We start from the raw sequence: 19,059 nt of genomic DNA, 5'->3' as shown, positions 1-19,059 counted from the left end.
ACCTGTCACTCCAGCTCTAGGGGATCCAACAGGTATTGTAAGGACTGTGTCCTTAATTACATCATCGGCCTGCGACTGCGGCCCAGCTTAAAAAGTGGGCATGCTCTCAGTGGTTCCTCTCTCTCCTTTTCTTTCTGCTCTCTTCCCTCCATGCGGTCTCTCTGTTTCTCTGATCCTTTCTCTTGCTCTCTCTCTCTCTCTTCCTCCTTCCCTCTCTCCCCTCTTTTCCTCTCTCCCAATAAAGCTCTAGAAAGGTAACCATGGCTCGTGACTCTCCTCCAGCACTCTCCTCCATTGGCATGGCTGCCACAGGTGGTGGCCAACCACGAGTGCCGGCCAGCCACAAGCGCCGCTGACTTAACCAACAGGTATAGTACCGAGTCTAGCCAACAGAGATCTTGGCCAAAGACATGCCTCCCTCAGAAGCTATATACACCTTCGCTAGGCATAGAGACCTGAAATCTATCACATGAAGGCAAGTCCGGGTCCCTGAGATGGTCAACCCTGACCACCAACTTGATGGAACACCCCTTAGTTGATGAAGCTTAGGGAGACCTGAGGTGGAGTTTCCAAAGAGCCTTACTTGAGAAGGGACCTATCTTGAATGTGAGTGACACCATTCCGTGAGCTGGGGGCCTGGGTTGAATGGAAAGGAGCACCCTGCAGCAGCCTCCATCTCCCTCTGCCTCCTGACTGCAGATGCGAGGCGACTGGCTATGGTGATACTTTATTTGTGCTTTAATACATAAAGCTTGCCTGGAGAATCAGTGTCCACAGCCAGAGCTTCTGAGTGACATGGAGCTGAGCTCCAGTCCTGACCCTGCTTCTGTGTGGCCCTACGCCACCATCAGACCAGACCCTCTCACAGCATCAGTTTCCACAGAGTGCTGACCCGCTCTGCAGGAAGACAAAAGAGAGAACATGCCTGGCCCACGGAGGCCACTCGTGAGGTTCCTCACCACAGTGGGATTAGCTTCCACAGAACTGTAGTGCGTCAGAGCTGGCGAGGGACAGCAAGTATCTTGTCCAACTTCCAGTTGAGTATTCAGTGGTTTCAGCTCCCGGGGCTTCTGTCTTATGGCTGACCTCATCCAAACTGGGTCTAAGAAAGGGAGAGCCAATACTTTTACTAAAAACAAAAACACTAGGAGGTGATTCTCTGATCCCGGACCTGAGAGTCTGTAGTAACCACTGGGTCGGTCTGATATATATCATGACATGAGAGAGGAGGGTGGGGGTGCAGGCTGATCCTGAGATGTCAGTGGGATTCAGTGACCTCCCCCACGTCCCCTGAGTCTAACCCAGGCCTAGAACTCAGAAGTTCTATCAGCAAGATGGCCTGAACTGCTTCCAAAGAGCAGAGCACAGTAGAGGCATGGCTTTCTAAATCACTTAAGCACAGTTTGTTCCCAAGTAACACAAAACCAATGAATTAAGAGAACTCAATGGCTCCTGAAGCTGAGAAGTTCAGAGACTTCTGGGGAAGTTTGACTTAGTGGTCCAGCCGACTCTCCAAGAGTCTTCCTTCCTAAGTCTCCACTCTGCCTCCTTCTGTGCCGTCTGCCTCTCCTCTTGGCCACAAAATGGCTGCCAGTAGCAACAACTACCTCCTAGTCCAGTGGAGAAATAGCTCCTCCAAGTGAACTCCTGCGAAAGAACAACCATCAGAGAGCTTCCGCCTACGAAATTCCCAGAAAACAAGACACTGGCCAGTGCCTGAGGCCAGAGCCGGAAACACCAGCTCAGACCAGTAAATCTCTGCCTTCTGGAGAATGACTTGGGTCAGCTTTCTCCTTGAAGCCTCAGGGTCACATGACAGATGGTATGCAAATGAAAATGAAAACTGGGGTACAGATGATCCTAAGACCTGAGTATATATATATGCTGGAGTTCTCTAGATCGCCATCAATGCCAAACTACCCCAAGTGTGTTCACCTCACCCTGCTCTTCACTCTTGCGAAGGCAGTCGAGAAAACTGGACTCATCCTCTTCCCTCTGCACAGATGTGGCTCCTTGATGGGCAGATGTTCAGTGGAAGGAGCTCGGGGCCTCTGAGTTCTCAAAACCCACTGATCTCCACGCTGTTCCATGGAACGACAAGAGGGGCCTTTGTCATTTCCACAGGAAGGGCTACCTGGAAGCAGACGAGACCAAAAAGCCCATATTGGGCCCCCTTCTTACTCTTGAGGCCACACACCTGTCCCTGGCCCCACCTTAGAACATGTGTCCCACATCTACTCATTCCTCTCAGCATGTTAGTCTGCCCTGTGTCCTTTGCAAAGCCAAATTCTTCCAGCCTCCGTCTCCAGGAGCTTGCTTCCTGCCTGAGAGTGACCTCGGGCCTCAACTACCTCACTAATTTTTCCTTCCATCATGGCCCTGGGACGAGTCTAGGCTGTCACACCACTGTGGTCCACCACAAGTGCTCAGCTCTACCACTGGACTAACTTCAAACTCACCTCTCTACCTGAGTGACCCTGGGGGAAATCACTCTATCTCTCCCAACCCACTTTCTCCTCTGCTAAAATGCAAGAACAACCCACAATTTAGACCCCCAAAATGCTACCTGCTGGGCCACTGTGTCAACTATCCTCTTTGTAAATCTCATTTATGACCTATAATGGATGAAGCTGCCATGGCCTGCTCAGCGTAAAGAGGACAGTGCCCAGGCTCTACGAAATGGAAAATGTCTTGTAAGGAGAATTGGCTATTCCTGATAACAACACTTGAGCCAAGTGGGCCAGGGGTTGCCCCAACCTAGCTCCCCAGAGCACAGTAACTGTCCAGCATGTCTGCAAGTGTACCACTCAGAGTCAAAGCTCCTCCCTATACCTGTGCCTACCTCAGAGCTGAATCCCCACCCCTACACCTGTGCCTACCTCAGAGCTGAATCCCCCCTAAACCTGTGCCTACCTCAGAGCTGAATCCCCCCTAAACCTGTGCCTACCTCAGAGCTGAATCCCCCCTAAACCTGTGCCTACCTCAGAGCCGAATCTCCTCCCTACACCTGTGCCTACTTTGCAAGCCACGTGCCTGGGCCTCAGAACTGCCTTCCGTCACTGCTAGGGACAGAGTAAGTGTGCTTAGAGCGTCCACACTGAGCACACGATGACTCTTTACCACTCCTCCACTCTTCTGCCTGTGCATACCCAGCTGCTAGGCTCACCTTGCTGTTCAGAGGGAGTAGAAAGACAGAAGGAGAAAGGCTCCCTCCACACACCCTCTCACCCCAAACCTGTTGGCAGCCACCTGTGCAGCCTGCTGCATGCCCCAGGTAGCAGTGGGGTAGACAAGAACTATGTTCCCGTGTCACCACCTGTGATGGTTAATAATGACTGTCAACTTGACAGGCCCCAGAGTCACCTTGGAGACAAGTCTCAGGCACACATGTGAGTGACTATCTACATTAGGTTGTTTGGGGGGGAAGACCCACCCTAATGAGCAGCGCTGTTCCACAGGTTGGGGGCCCAGACTGCATACAAAGGGGAGATTGAGCTGAGTGCTCACTGCCCCCTGCTTCCTGACTGCAGACACAATGTGGCCAGCAGCCTCAGACTCCTGCCACTGCGCCTTCACCACCATGAAGAACTGTGTCCCCTCAATCTGTGACCCCAAACAACACCTTCCTTCCGCGGCTCGACGTTTCATCACAGCCATGCCCATGATGTGACCAGGTCCTGCCTGTCACAGCAGCATGCTCCCCACAGAAGGAGGCTGCAGAAGATGGCTGCAGTTAAGCCAGAGAGGCCACTGGGGAACCATGGCCTTGTTCTTGCATTTCTTGTTATGATTTTGAGACAGGATCTTGCTGTATTGCTGAGTCTGGTCCTCCTGCCTCAGCTTCCCCAGTTCTAGGATTACAAGTATTCACCACTGAGCCTGGCTTCCTAGTGACCATCAGAAAGTACAGCATTCTAGTCCAAAGACAACATCAAAACAAGGATGCTTTCTCTAAGCCAAATCAGAATTTTGAGATTGTTGCGCCCAGTGCATGCTGAGAACAACAGAAAGGGAAAAGGACATGGAGGCAGGCAGGGAGGGGATGTCTATAAGAAAGAACCAAGCGTCAAGAAGGGCTCAGAATCCCCTCTACCTGCACATCCATAGCATGCTAGTCACTTTTGCAAAGATGTGAGCAAAATATCTAAGAACAGCTTAAAGGAAGTAAGGTTCCTTGGTTCCCTTTCAGAGCCCACGACTCCATGGAGCCATGCACTTTGGGTAGAGTGTCATGGCAACCGCCTGTGGCAGAGCAGACTCTATCTGCTGCTGACAGGAAGGACAGTGTGAGGTCCAGGTGCAGCCATCAGATGCCCCCCACCAGGGACCTGCTTCCTCCTGCTAGAAGCCACCTCCTAAAGCTTCCAACCATCTTCCAAAATAGCTCTCCGAGCTGGGGACCAAACAGTCAATGCGAGTGAACCTATGGGCACATTTATATTAAAATCCTACCAGGTAAAGGAAGGAAAGAGAAGACAGACAAGTCCTCCTAACCACCAGCAAGCTCAGTCAGGAACGCTGAGATACTGTAGTGGACCTAATGAGCAAGACAGCAAAGAACATTCTAGGACCACGAGATGGCCAATGCAAATGGTGGAATGTAAAGGTTATGGCGTGCCAAGGACATGAGCAGTCCTCCATGGCTCCATCAAAGGTGTTGGAAGAACAGAAGAATGAGGTAACATGGCTCTTTGGTGCCACTGGGCAACCCATCCTTGTCACAGCTGTCATAGGATGCTTGATATAAACACAGCCATGCCATCATTTTGACCCACAGTAGTCCTGAGGAGAGGGGAGAAAGGAAAGGCTTCAGGTGTCTCTGGCCTCCTGCATGTACTTTGCAGTCACAGATCCCGGGAGCTGGTGGAGCAGGCCAGGGACTCCACACTCAGCCTGTGCCCAACCCTGCCAACCCAGTCAAGGTCAACCACCTGCAAGTTCACAGGAACATGCAAGAGCAAGGGCAATGAATATTTACCTCTACCTGCCACTGAGACTGTGCAATCATTTGGCAACTGAGTCAGCCTTGGATGCTGGGGTTGGACATTTCGGGAGTACACTGAGAGAAGTCATTCAACAGTGTTGGGTAGGCCCACCCTAAATATGGGCAGCACTGTTCTCTGGGCTTGGGACCACAGACTGCATCAAAGGGGGCTGAGCACAACACTCACAGACTACATAACAACTCCCCAATTCAAGTCTGGGTTAGGAAATTCCCTTCCTATTTGGATCCTGTAATGGTATTGGGCACGTGGAACAGCCTCACAAATCCTTGTGGGTTTGTGCGCCTCTCCTCTGACTTTTCTGTCTTTATCTTTGTGTATGTGTGTGTGTGTGTGTGTGTGTGTGTGTGTGTGTGTGTGTGTGTGCAGTTACTCATGAATGCCAGGAGGAGGCATCAGATCCTCTGGAACTGGAGTTACAGGTGGTTATGAACTACCCAACCTGGATGTTGCAATCTAAATCTGGTCTTCTGAAAGACAAGCAAACATTCTTAGCCAGTGAGCCATCTCTCCAGCCCCTTTCCAGTTTAAAAAATATATAAAAACAGCTGAACAGTGGTGGTGCATGCCTTTAAACCCAGCACTCGGGAGGCAGAGCCAGGTGGATCTCTGTGAGTTCAAGGCCAGCCTGGTCTACCAAGTGAATTCCAGGAAAGGCGCAAAGCTACACAGAGAAACCCTGTCTCGAAAAACCAAAAATAAAATAAAATAATATATATACAAAACTTTTCTTCTTAGTGTGGTGGCCTTTAATCCCAGGACTCTGGAGGCAGATGCAGGTAAATTATAACCACTTATGGGAGACTTGTCTCTGATTCTGACACTCTATACAGAATCATCTGCAAGCTTAATTTGGGGTTCCAGTAGATGTGACACAGTGGGCTTTGGTCTCCCCACTTCCAAACATGAGCCCCAGATGTTTGGGGTGATGACTGCTTTCTCTCAGGTCTTGGGTCCCCAGCACCCCAGGTTAGTGTCTGGTGAGAAGGAAGTGTTGTCAAATGTCCTACAAATGCAGATGAATGACTAGCCCACAGCTCTTAGGAAGCAAGCCTGTGGCCCCCATCCTCAAGTGCTTGGTTGTATGTACCTAATTATGCCCACATCTCTCTCTCTCTCTCTCTCTCTCTCTCTCTCTCTCTCACACACACACACACACACACACACACACACACACACACACACACGTCTGTTCTTTCTTTTTTCTCCCTCTTAAAAATCACAAACTTGCTTTGCTCCTCAGCCTCCACTACAGTAACTCTTTCTTCTGCTTCAATAATACCTAAGCTAGGGACAGAATGACATCAAGGAACTCTGTGAGTCAAGACATCTACAGTAGGAAAAATATGGGTGACCCAGAAAGTACTCCACCAGCTTTCCCAAGACTTCATGGTTGGACCTTAGAAAGCACGGGTTCCTGTCTTGCACAGGCTGGCCTGGCTGTGCTGAGCCAGCAGCTCATCTCCAAGAGGCCAGCTGACACAGTGCTTGTTGATGCTGAGTATTTATATGGAATTTCCCACATCAATCTCAGTCTAAAATGGGAGGTGATGTCACTGAGCAGTCAAACAAGTGCCATCTGTAGAAAAAGCCCAATGCTTGTTTATCCAATAAAAAGTCCCTTGGGAGTGGCCTAAGGAGGTATATTGAGATTCAAGTCCCCAGCTGGGCAGTGGTAGCATACACCTTTAATCACAGCACTTAGGTGTAGTTGGTTGTTTTTACTCTTTGGCTGTTTGGAGGTCCCACCACCCAGCTCCCAAATAAGCACACACATGTAAACTTATTCTTTCTTATGAATGCCCGGCCTTAGCTTGGCTTGTTTCTTGCCAGCTTTTCTTAACTTAAATTATCCCATCTATCTTTTGCCTCTGGGTTCTTCTCTTTCTCTGTTTCTGTATACCTTTCTTTAATTCTTACTCCATGGCTTGCTGTGTAGCTGAGTAGCTGGTTCCTAATGTCCTCCTTTCCTCTTTTTCTCAATCCTCAATCTTCTCCTCCCAGATTTATTCTCCTATTTATTCTCACTGCCTTCCAGCCCCACCTACCCTTTCTCCCGACTGGCTATTGGCCATTCAGCTCTTTATTAGACCAATCAGTTGTTGTAGACAGGCAAAGTAACACAGATTCACAGAGGTAAACAAATGCAACATAAAATAATACAACACATCTTTGCATCATTAAACAAATGTTCCACAACATAAACAAATGTAACACATCTCAAAATAATATTACAGAACACTCAGGAGTCAGAGGCAGGTGGATCTCTGAGTTTAAGGCCATCCTGGTCTACAAAGAGAGTTCCAGGACAGCCAGGGCTACACAGAGAGACCCTGTCCTGGGGGGAAAAAGATTCATGTCCACAATTTAATTCCCAGAATCTCATCCAAAAAGGGAGAGGGACAACTTCTCTCTAGTTCAGCTGAAGCTGGCCAGGCAGCTGGGCCACATGCCTGTGTGACACACTCACAGCCATTAAAATGATTCCCAGGGCTCTTTTTCTTGTGTTCCTCATGAATTCAATCTAAAAGTCACCAGGCTGACTGTAAAAGGCACTTCTGCAGACAATGGAGTTTGAGAGGCTAAACTGAGCAGGGGCTCGTACAGTGCAGTGGCCATGGCAGGGCTCCCCCGGATGTTGAATAGTTAGTGTAAAGGCCTAAACATGTCCAAATAGAAGAGTGATCCAGTACAAGTATCTCACTCAGGCAGGTGGTAGTATTGGTGGCTGTAGCCCAAAGAGTCAGAGCCTGAATGAGTGAAGGCTAGTCATATAGAGCAGTGGTCATCGTTATGAGCCAGGATAGGGTGGCAGAACCACACTAGAGGTGGGCGCCTTGGGAGGGAGCTCCTAACCTGCCAGTGCTGAATGATGAGAAAGAGGGTAAGGGCCCTTGCAGGAATAAATAGTGCTTGCAATATAGCAAGTATACTTGGGTTTGCATTGCCAAAAAATGCTGGTACCAATACAGAAAAACAGGAAGTGAGAATGAGCTGTTTCTGTGTGTTAGACTGGAGGCACAGAGAAAGAGGGTGGGTGGGTACCCAAATAGGTGAATAGACAATACATACTGATAGGTAAGCAGATAGTAATTGATGAGACAGAGAGGGAGAGAGAGAGAGAGAGGGAGAGAGAGAGAGAGAGAGAGAGAGAGGATAGATAATAAAGGTCAGGATAGAGAGGTGATAGACAGACAGATAATAGATAGATTGTAGATAGATGATGGATGGATGATGATAGGCAGACAGACATACAGATAGCTAGTTCAAAACTTGTGTGTGCATGTGTGTGTGTGTGTGTGTGTGTGTGTGTGTGTGTGTGTGTGTGTGTGTGTGTGTGTTTGCAGGCACACACGCGCACACGCATGTGCACATGTGTGAACACGCATTCTCCAGGTCTGTCTGCCTCGAGCATCTAGGAGCAGCAATCACTCAAGAACAGAGAGCACTGCCTAGAGCTCCCCTGGTCTGTGGGCCCCACTCCCCTGGAAGGAGCAGCCTCACCAGTGCTGTTCATGCTGTTGCCTGAGCTCTCTCAGCCTGTGGACCTCAAAGTGTGAGAGCCTCAGCCGGTCTCTGTGGTGCTGCTCAGCAAAGATGCGCCATTCGCCTTGCCTTGCAGACTGCCTGGTCCCTGTTAGAGATGACCTCTCTTATAGGACTCCATGTAAAATGGCAGAAGGTAGCCAAGGTGGGTCAAGCATCCTGGCATTTTCTGGTGGTTTTCTTGGACCCCAACACCTATTATGCTGGTTAGGAGGAGGTAATCAGCATCCATGCCGCCAGGATTGGAGCACCATCACACAGATAAATTGGAGGAGTTGACTCCACCCCCCAAACCCAAAGGGCCAGGGGCTAAAGAGCTGAGCAGGACACAGAGGATAGTGAGCTTCAGATGGAGACATTTAGAACTGGAGACACAGTTTGTTAGTTTAGAGCACTTGCTGCTCTTGCAGAGGACCTGAGTTCAATTCCTAGCACCCACACAGGGTGATTTACAACTGTCTTTAACTCCATCATCAGAGGATTTGACACCCTTTTCTGGCCTCTGTGGACACACACACACACACACACACACACACACACACACACACACAGGTGTGAATGTTGGAGATCACATAAAAGGCAGGTTGTAACTCTGCAGCTCACTTTCCCTTCAACAGTAGGCTTTGGGGAGACTTCTATGCTGAACCTGTGTCTCTCTCCTTGCCTGCAGTGTGCTATTCCATGTTATGAGTGTTCCACAACCTGCCCAGGCAGTTTTAACTAATGGACATTTTGATTGTGCCCAGAGTACTATTTACTCTGAGGAACAACGCTGCACTGAAAATTGGTATACACAGCTCTTTGTACACAAGTACAACCACTTCTCTAGGACAGACACTCAACAGTGCAATTTCTGGGTCATAGGCTATACACATTTTCATGCTCTTTAAAAACATTTAATAGAGCCTACCAAATTTCCATCCCAAGTGACTACACAAATTTAGAGTCTCTCTGTAGAGTGAGAGGATTCCCCACCCCCTCACCAACTTAAAATGCGGTTTCCAATCTACTGGATTGTGTCCATTTGTTTTTTTCTGACAACTTAGAAATTTGGCTTCACATTTCTGCCTCCTTGCTTGAGTGGAGGCAGCAACTCAGAAAACTGTCACATGGCGTCATCACATGTCACCACATAGCAGGATCATCTCTGCAATGAGAGACGCTGGAGTTGGGTCCTATTTTCTGCATCAGGGATTGAGGCAAGCACATGGAAGGGATCAAGTAAGGCAAATCCAAATTGTTGTGGGATACTTTGATCACACTCTGACACTCCAGAGACTGACAATAAAGTTTATTTTGAATTGGAGGGTGGAGCTAGATACTAACTGACCAAAATTAGCCATAGAGGTTTTGGAGAATCAAGAACATATTGAGTTACATGCCTGTAATCCCAGCACCTGGGAGGCAGAAGCAGGTGGATCTCTGTGAGTTCAAGGCCAGCCTGGGCTACCATGTGAGTTCCAGGAAAGGCACAAAGCTACACAGAGAAACTTTGTCTAAAAAAAAAAAGAACCTATTGAGAGACACAGGAAGTAGTAGGGAGGGGCTTAGAAAGATTCTTAGCCCTTTTGGATGAAGGAAGGAGAGAGAGAAGAGGTCACTGGTTGCTTCTTCACTATTTCCCTGATTATTCAGGTTCTTACCCCAATATCTGACTCCATAAAGAAGATTAGATAAACTCTTCCTCTGGTATCCAACACGGGGCACAAGATCATGAGGCAGCCACTCACTGCCAGCTGGTCCTGAGTTGCAATGGAAAACATGGTGAAGAGAGGAAGCTAGGGTCATAGAACAACAAAGTAGGGCTAGAGGTATAGAAAATTCTCAAGACCAGATTCTTGGTGAAGTCCAGTATGCTAATTTGCAAAGACAGTTTAGATTTGATGATCACCCCTTGGTCCTATGCCATATAGCAACTTTGAATGCTTGGGACAAGGTTGAAGAATCAGGAAAGAGGATTGAGTCATTTACTAAAATTATACAAGGCTCAAAAGAAGTCTTCACTGATTTTTTACTAAGATTGACTTCAACTATAAATAGAATGATGTCAGATCAAGAAGTTAGACAAATATTAATTTAATCCTTGGCTTTTGAAAATGCTAATTCAGAATGCAAAAGGATGATTAGGCCTTTAAAGGCAAAATCAGAACCAATAGATGAATGGATTAGAAATACTGCTGATAGTGGATTTCACACTCAGATAGGAGAAGTGATTTCTAAAAATTTTTAGAAAAATCAAAAGGTTAGATATTTTAATTATGGCAAACCAGGTCATCAGAAAAGGGACTGTAGGCAAGGTGTTCCTAGAAACAATGTTTTTTCTAGAAATAATCCAAACAGAAGGCCCAAACCTTCTGTAATATGCAGAAGGTATAGCATAGGCCAGCACTGGACTAATGAATACAGATCAACATGGGACAGCCAAGGTGACACTTTGCCATCGCAGGCCTCCACATCAAATTTGGTTCAATCATTCCCTGTGAGGATTGGGGAAACCCCTCCAAAGAGCAATTAAAAGAATTAATGCCTGTTGTTAAAAGCCATACTGCTCTGGATTATATAATAGCTTCATTAGATAAAACAAAACTTTCAGGAGAGACCATAAATCAAGTATTTTGGCAAACTGCTATAAATAATCAGGGACCAAAGCTAAAAAGACAAGTAAATGGCATTGAATTGAGGGTTTGGTAGACATTGATACAGATGTAACAATAATTTCACCAAAGTCTTGGCATCCAGATTGGCTTCTTCAGAGGTAAATGTTCAGCTTCTAGGGATTGGAACTTTATCTCAGGTAAAACAAAGTGCTAGATGGGTTGAGTGTACAGGGCCAGAAGGACAGATAGAAAAATTAAAACCATATGTGGCTGACATAACAATGAATTTATGGGGACATGATTTGTTGCAAGAATAGAAAACACAAATTAACATTCCTCAATCTCAGAAACAAACCATAAAATAAAAAATGCTTCTGAGAGAAATATTAAAATATATTATCAAGAACAGTCACAAACCTTTCAAGTTGTACATAAGCAGGGCACAACAGCTGTCAGTCTTTCAAAGGTATCAGCATCCCTATTTTTTAAATGGCTAACTTTCAAACCTAAGTGGGTGGAGCATGGCCTTTAACATAAAAAAAAATACAAGCACTAAAACAGCTGGTACAGGAGCAGTTAAATGCTCAACATATTAAAGAATCCACCAGTTCTTGGAATTCTTCTATATTTGTCATTTAAAAGAAATTTGGAAAATGGATAATGGTAACAGATCTAAGAGCTATTAATAAGGTGATGCAGCCCATAGGCTCTTTATGGCCTGGAATCCCTGTGCCTTCTTTATTACTAAAGGATAGTCTATAAAAGTGATTGATTTAAAAGACTGCTTTTTTACTATACCTTTACAAGAACAGGATAGAGGAAAAAATTGCCTTCATAGTGCCTACTCATAGTAATTTCCAGCCTGTTAAGGGGTATCAATGGAAAGTTCTTCCACAAAGGATATTAAACAGCCCCACCTTGTGTCAATATTTTGTACAACAGCCATAGGAAATAATTCACACACACTTTCCTTAATCAAGAATTTACCATTACATGGATGATATCTTACTAGTGGATTCAGACTCAGATACCTTTTCTGAATATCTACCTTAGAAAAGGTGTTTGAAGAGGTAAAGAAAATTTTGCCTTGTTGAGGATTACAAATTGCTCCTGAAAAAATACAGAAAAGGAATTCTATTAATTACCTAGGATATAAGATAGGTTTACAAAAAATTCAACTGCAGAAAGTACAAATCAGGAAGGGTCAATTACAAACTCTTAATGATTTTCAAAAATTGCTTGGAGATATTAACTGGCTATGGCTCACAACTGCAATTGACAACCCAAGAACTAAGCAATTTATTTCAAACCTTACAAAGTGATAAGGACTTAAATGGTCCAAGAAAATTATCAGCTGAGACTGAGGGTAGAAGAGAATTACAGGATGCACATGTGGATCGTTTAGATCCAGAGCTTCATTATATTCTGGTTATTTTGCCTTCTATGCATCCTCCCACAGAAATTCTTATGCAGAGAGAAGAAAATATTAGAATGGATATTTATGCCACACAGAGTAAAAAAATAAATAAAAACCTATATATAAAATGTTTCTGAATTGATTCTAAAAGGAAGATTAAGACTTAATCAATTAGCAGGAATAGACCCAGAAGAAATTGTGGTACCTTTTACTAATGCTGAAATTGTTCCATTATGGTCAGAAAATCAGCATTGGCAAAGAGCTTGCAGTAAGTTCTTGAGAGAGATTAGTAACAAATATCCCAAAAGCAAGAAACTTCAGTTTATAAAAAGAACTAATTGTATCCTTCCTCACATTGTACAAGGAATACCAATTTCTGGAACCCTTACATTCTATATTGATGCAAATAAATCAGGAAAGGCAGGTTATAAGTCAGGAAATTTAAGTAAAGTGGCTCAAAGCCCTTATGATTCTGTTCAAGAATTATACGCTATTCTCAATGTATTTATTAGATTTTTCCCAAACCTCCTAATAGAGTTACTGACTCTCAATATGCAAAGAGTTGTCTTACACATTGAAAACACTGAACTTATTCCAGATGATTCCAAATTAACTTTGTTATTGATTCAATTACAAGAGATAATCAGAAATAGAAATTATCCCTGTATATAACAAATATCAGATCCCATATGTATCTACCAGGCTTTCTAGCACAAGGTAATGATGAAATTGATCAGCTATTGGTAGGAAATGTGCTAGAAGCCTCAGAATTTCATAGGAAACACCATGTTAATAGCAAAGGTTAGCAGAAAGATAGTTCTATCACTTGGCAACAAGCCAAGAAAATTATAAGGAAATGTCCTACTTGTACTTTGTATAACCAAACTCTGTTACCTTCAGGAAGTAACCCAAAGGGTACTCAAAGAAATGAAATTTAGTACATGGATGTGTTTTATGTTGTGGAGTTTGGAAAACTAAGTTATGTTCACCATATTATAAATATATATCCAGGATTTCAATGAACAACTGTTTTGAGTTCTGAAAAGGTTGATTCTGTAATTACACATTTATTAGAAGTTATGGCCATCGGGGTACACCTGTGCAAATTAAGACTGACAATGCTCCAGTAAGTGTCTCTAGTAAAATGAAACAGTTTTTGCATATTACAACATGAAGCATATTACAGGTACACCATACAATACTACAGGGCAAGCAGTTATAGAAAGATCTAATCATATTTTAAAACATACACTTAATAAACAGAAAGGGGTAACAAAGACACCTAGAGATAGAATACACAATGCTTTATTAACTTTACATTTTTTAAATGCTAGTGAGAAGGGAACAACAACTGTGTAGACGTTGGATAATAGGAAAAACTTCTGAATTAAAACAGCCTGTGTACCTTAAAGATGTATTGACTTCAGAATGGAAACCAAGATGTGTGTTATGTTGGGGAAGAGGTTTTTCTTTTGTTTCCACAGGAGAAGAAAAGCTATAGATACCATCAAAATTGATCGAGATTAGATTAAAACAAGAAAGGCAACAATTCATCAGAGTTGCCATTCAATCTAAACTAACTTATAAGACTAACAAATCCCTTTCATTTGATCAGCTGTAACCTACCAAAAACTCCCCAAAGTTAGGTTTAGGGTGGGTTTTTTTGTTTTGTTTTGTCTTTCCAGTAGAATAAAAGCATCCAACTAAGGAATCTGAAGACCACTGGACAAATGAGACATCTGAAGAAAAAGGATGAATCATCTAGAGAAAATATCCCCCCAAGAAAAGAGTAAATTGGCCTAATGGTTGGTATACCACATTTTCCAACAGGATAAATTTTCATAAATCATCTTAAATGATTGTTTCTGCTGTTTTCTACAGACATATAAGATAAACGGTCTTTTTGTAGTCTCAGTTCAATTAAAACTTAAAGCTGACTTTGGAGTTGGAGCATGGCTTTCTACTCTAAACCCAAGCATGCTTGTTAAAGAAAAATCCAAAATCTCTGTCTCATGTCAAAAAAGCCACCTGCTATGGGATAGAAGAAAAGCCAAAATTAAGGTACTATTGTATTGCTACTAATCTCATAATCCTTTGGTTTTATTTTGACTCTTTAAAACTTTTCTTAAGGTATAACTATTATCTCAAAAATTATAATATATATATATATATATATACATATATATTTAAACTTTCTGTCATGATATTAATAGTCATATAGAGCACCAACTAATTGTAGAAATAGACTTCTATTTAATAGCTTGCACACCCCAGATGTATTTAATAGATTGTGATCCTTTAACCTCTCTGAGATCTGCTGCACATGACATTTAAAATGTTTAAATTTTCTATAGTGAACCATAACCATTCCTAACAACAACCTTTGAAATTTCCAAAAAGGATAATGGGGCCCCATAACAATGATTCCACCTGGATTGCAGTAATTCCATTAAGCAGTTTTGGGCTACAAACTGTTCAGGACAATTTCAAGGCAGTTAGCTGAGATGGTCCAGCCTCACAGACTACCCCAGCCAGGACTTCAGAAAAGCACCACATTTCCCATTACACAGAGACTGGACAGCAAATGACACAGCCAGCTCTCCCAGGACTCGACCATTGTCTCAATTGTCTCAGTGTCCCCTAAAGATGCTGTCACCCCCAGACAACAGGAAGTAATTTTAAGAACGTGATGCCTATATTCCCAAGAGATGGGTGGGTAGTTTTTAGTTGTTCAGTGGGTTATTATAGATGTCTGTCATCATTTAGGGGTGTTGGTTGCAAATTGTTACTGGTCATGGTAAGAGAGGAAAGTAGCCAAGGGTGGTTGGATTCAGGAATCTCATTCTGAAAAGAAAAAAGAGGATATAGAAATGATACGATAAAAGGGTAGATTATTGAATGTACTTTTAAACTAAAAAAGCAACTACTAGTTTTAAATATTTTACATTAGTATGGATTTTTGTATATTAGTACAAATTTAATGTTATTTTTGTTACACTGTATATATGTTTCTACTCTTATTTAAGGTATTTTTATATTAATATAAATTTAGGGTTATTTTTGTTTTAACACACTGTATATATGTTTATACTCTTACTTAAGGTATTGTGCCTGTGCAGCTCATTTTAAAATGTAATGTAAAGTTCTAGTCCTTAAAAGTTATTATTGTAAACTGTTTAAGATAATTAAGAAATGAAGTAGTAGTTAGTCATCTATAACAATCAAATTTATGGCCATGTTAGGTATGTTCTCAATGTCAAATAGAGATGTATTTTAGATAGATAGATGGTCTTCAAGTACTTTGGAGACCTACAAAATATGGCATTTAGGATGTTTTAATAACATAAGGCTTTTCATGACAGTGGGCCACGCCTGCTCCTGGCAGCACCAATTTACTTCAAAAGAACCACCATATGGAGTCTGCTTTCATTATGGAAAAGCTAGCCACTGGGCAAAAAAAAATTGTCCTTGCCTTGACTGCTGAGAGTATGCTGTCCAAATTGGACAAGCAGGACACAAAAGAAGGCAACTACCAAACTTTGCCAAGACAAGGTGGGACAGTCCTTCAAAATTCCTGTTTCACAAAAAATGTCTGTCTGATATTCTAGTTCCATAGGCCAAAGATGGATGCCCCAACATTGCAATGGAACCTTGGGATTACTTTCTAGACAGACAGATGTCTCTGTCATTTCTATAGTTTTGGAATTTGCTTGCTATACACTCCCTGTTTACTAAGGTAATATTATATCCTTCTCAGGTCTTCGATGGGGTTGAAGACTAGATAGTTATAGTTACAATTTTTCTTGTTACCAAATTCAGAAAAGAAACTCACAAAAGAGGCATGAAGTGTATAAGGCTGAGAGACATAGAAGCTTAAATTGTTTATATAAGAAAATGTGTTGAGGTCTGAAAAGATAGCTTTGGGTTGGTGATACAAGTTAGGAAAGAAAGTGAATCAGGCACAAAACTTTGGACTCACCAAGATAGGATAGATAATGGAGTATTTTCTCTGAATTTGCCAAATGCAAATGGACTGTACATTGTGAATGTAATTCTCACCTGATAATTATTGTTATTGGATATAGTTTTACTGTGTTAGAGTTAAAACCTTCTGTTTTTATTTAGACAAAAAGGGGGAAATGTTGTGAGATATTTTGATTGTACTCTGACACCCCCAAGACTGACGATGAAGTTTACTTTGAATCAGAGGGCAGAGCTAGCTACTAGCTGACCAAAATTAGCTATAGATGTTTTGAAGGACCAAGGGCATATAGATATGTTGTTGTTTGTTTTTACTCTTTTGGAGGGCCCACTACCCAGATCCCAAATAAATCACACAGGGAGGCTTATTCTTAATTATCAAGGCCTGGCCTTAGCTTGGCTTAGTTTCTAGCCAACTTTTCTTAACTTTTTTTTTTTAGTCAAGGATTGAACCCAGGGCCTTGCGCTTGTTAGGCAAGCGCTCTACCACTGAGCTAAATCCCCAACCCAACTTTTCTTAACTTTAAATTATTCCATCTGCCTTTTGCCTCTGGGTTTTTCCCCTTTCTCTTACTTCTGTAAATCTTATTCTTACTCCATGGCTTGCTGTGTAGCTGGGTAGCTGGCCCCTGGAGCCTCCTCCTTTTCTGGCTGCTAGATTTCTCCTGCTATATTCTCTCTCTGCCTGCCAGCACCACCTATTCTTTCTCCTGCCTTGTTATTAGCAAGTTCTTTATTAGACCATCAGGTGTTTTAGACAGGCACAGTAACACAGCTTCACAGAGTTAAACAAATGCAACATAAAAAGGTAATATTATATTAAAATAATATCCCATTACATAGATAGACACAGTAGGGAACAGTAGGAAGGGGCTTAGGAAGATGCTCAGCCTTTTTAGATTGAAGAAGGAGAGAGAGGGGGTCACTGGTGGCTTCTTCACCACTTCTCTAGTCATTCAGGTTCTTACCCTGGTATCTGACTCCTGAGTTTTTATTCATAAAGAATAATTAGATAAATGCTTCACCAAACCACTCAATAGATGCCAGCACTCTTTGCCAGCCTATTATTGGTTAGCATATCATTACCATTTCAACCTTTCTGTTATGTGACAGGGAACTGTCATCACAGTTTCCCATAATTCCCTTTGTTATCTCTCCCCTCAAGTGGGGACTGGACGTTGCACTTGCTTCCAATGAATGAAACAGTGCCTATGGGTGCTTTGGGTAGGCATTCACCCCTATGGGTAGCTTTGAAGGGCTGTGGCTCCCATGTTTCCTTCTCCTTTTGTGCACTTTAGGAAATGAGCTGCTATGTTGAAAATTCTCACATGAGCCAGGCGGTGGTGGTGCACACCTTTAATCCCAGCACTCGAGAGGCAGAGGCAGGCGGATCTCTGTGAGTTCGAGGCCAGCCTGGTCTACAAAGTGAGTTCCAGGACAGCCTCCAGAGCTACAGAGAAACCCTGTCTCGAAAAAAAGAAAAAAAGAAAGAAAGAAAGAAAGAAAGAAAGAAAGAAAGAAAGAAAGAAAGAAAGGAAAAAGAGAAAGAAAGAAAGAAAGAAAAGAAAAGAAAAGAAAAGAAAAGAAAAGAAAAGAAAAGAAAAGAAAAGAAAAGAAAAGAAAACTTTCACATGGCAAGAACTGGGTGGAGCCACCTGCTGTCACCCAAAGAGGATCTGAGTCCTGCCAATAACCATATGAACTTGGACACAGATCCTTCACCAGCCTTCTGGTACTGACAGTAACTTACAAGAAACTGAAGAAGACATGACTAAATCATGCTCAAATTTCATGTCTACAAAAATTGTGAGATAATGAATATTATATTATGTCATTAGAGTGGGGCTGATTTTGTTACACAGCAACTGTTAACTGATACATGTTGGAAATTTCCTTGGAAATAGGTCCTTTTGAGGACTTCTCTTTTTTTAATATGGGCTGGTGAGAAGTGGGTACCACAACATATGTGTGTAGGCCGGAGGCAATTTTGTAGGGTTGGTTCTCTCATTCTACCTGTGTGTAGGTTCTAAGACTCAAAGTCTGGTACTCCAGCTTACAGCAAGCGCTTTACCCACTGAACCACCACACCATCCCTGACTGCTTTTCTTGATCACTAACTAAAACTTAGACTCCCCCTCCTCGACCATGGCAAGGAGATATAAGTAGAAGATAGACAGACAGACAATAGAGATGACCTAAGTAAAGGTGTATTGGTATAACAGAACATAGACTTCTGGCTAGTTCTTGAAGACAGGAGGCTGTGTTTTCTGGGCAGTTTCACAGTTTTTGTATCCCATGGTCCATTTCTCACCCTAGACACATAGCATGGAAGGCAAGTTTGTGCGACAGTAAAAGGGGGACTCAAGGGTGGATGCAACTCTGAGGTTGGGATTGCTGTCCAGCCTTGACCTCTCACTTCCGTCATGGAAGTACAGAAATGTATCATATAGCCAAGCTCCCAGCCTGCAACACATGTGCACATACGTGCATGTGTGACACACATGCATGCACACAC

Source organism: Onychomys torridus, chromosome 8 (genome assembly GCF_903995425.1).
Source record: "Onychomys torridus chromosome 8, mOncTor1.1, whole genome shotgun sequence".
Taxonomy (NCBI): Eukaryota; Metazoa; Chordata; class Mammalia; order Rodentia; family Cricetidae; genus Onychomys; species Onychomys torridus.
The sequence above is the reverse complement of the archived record's forward strand: the minus strand, read 5'-3'. Positions refer to the sequence as shown.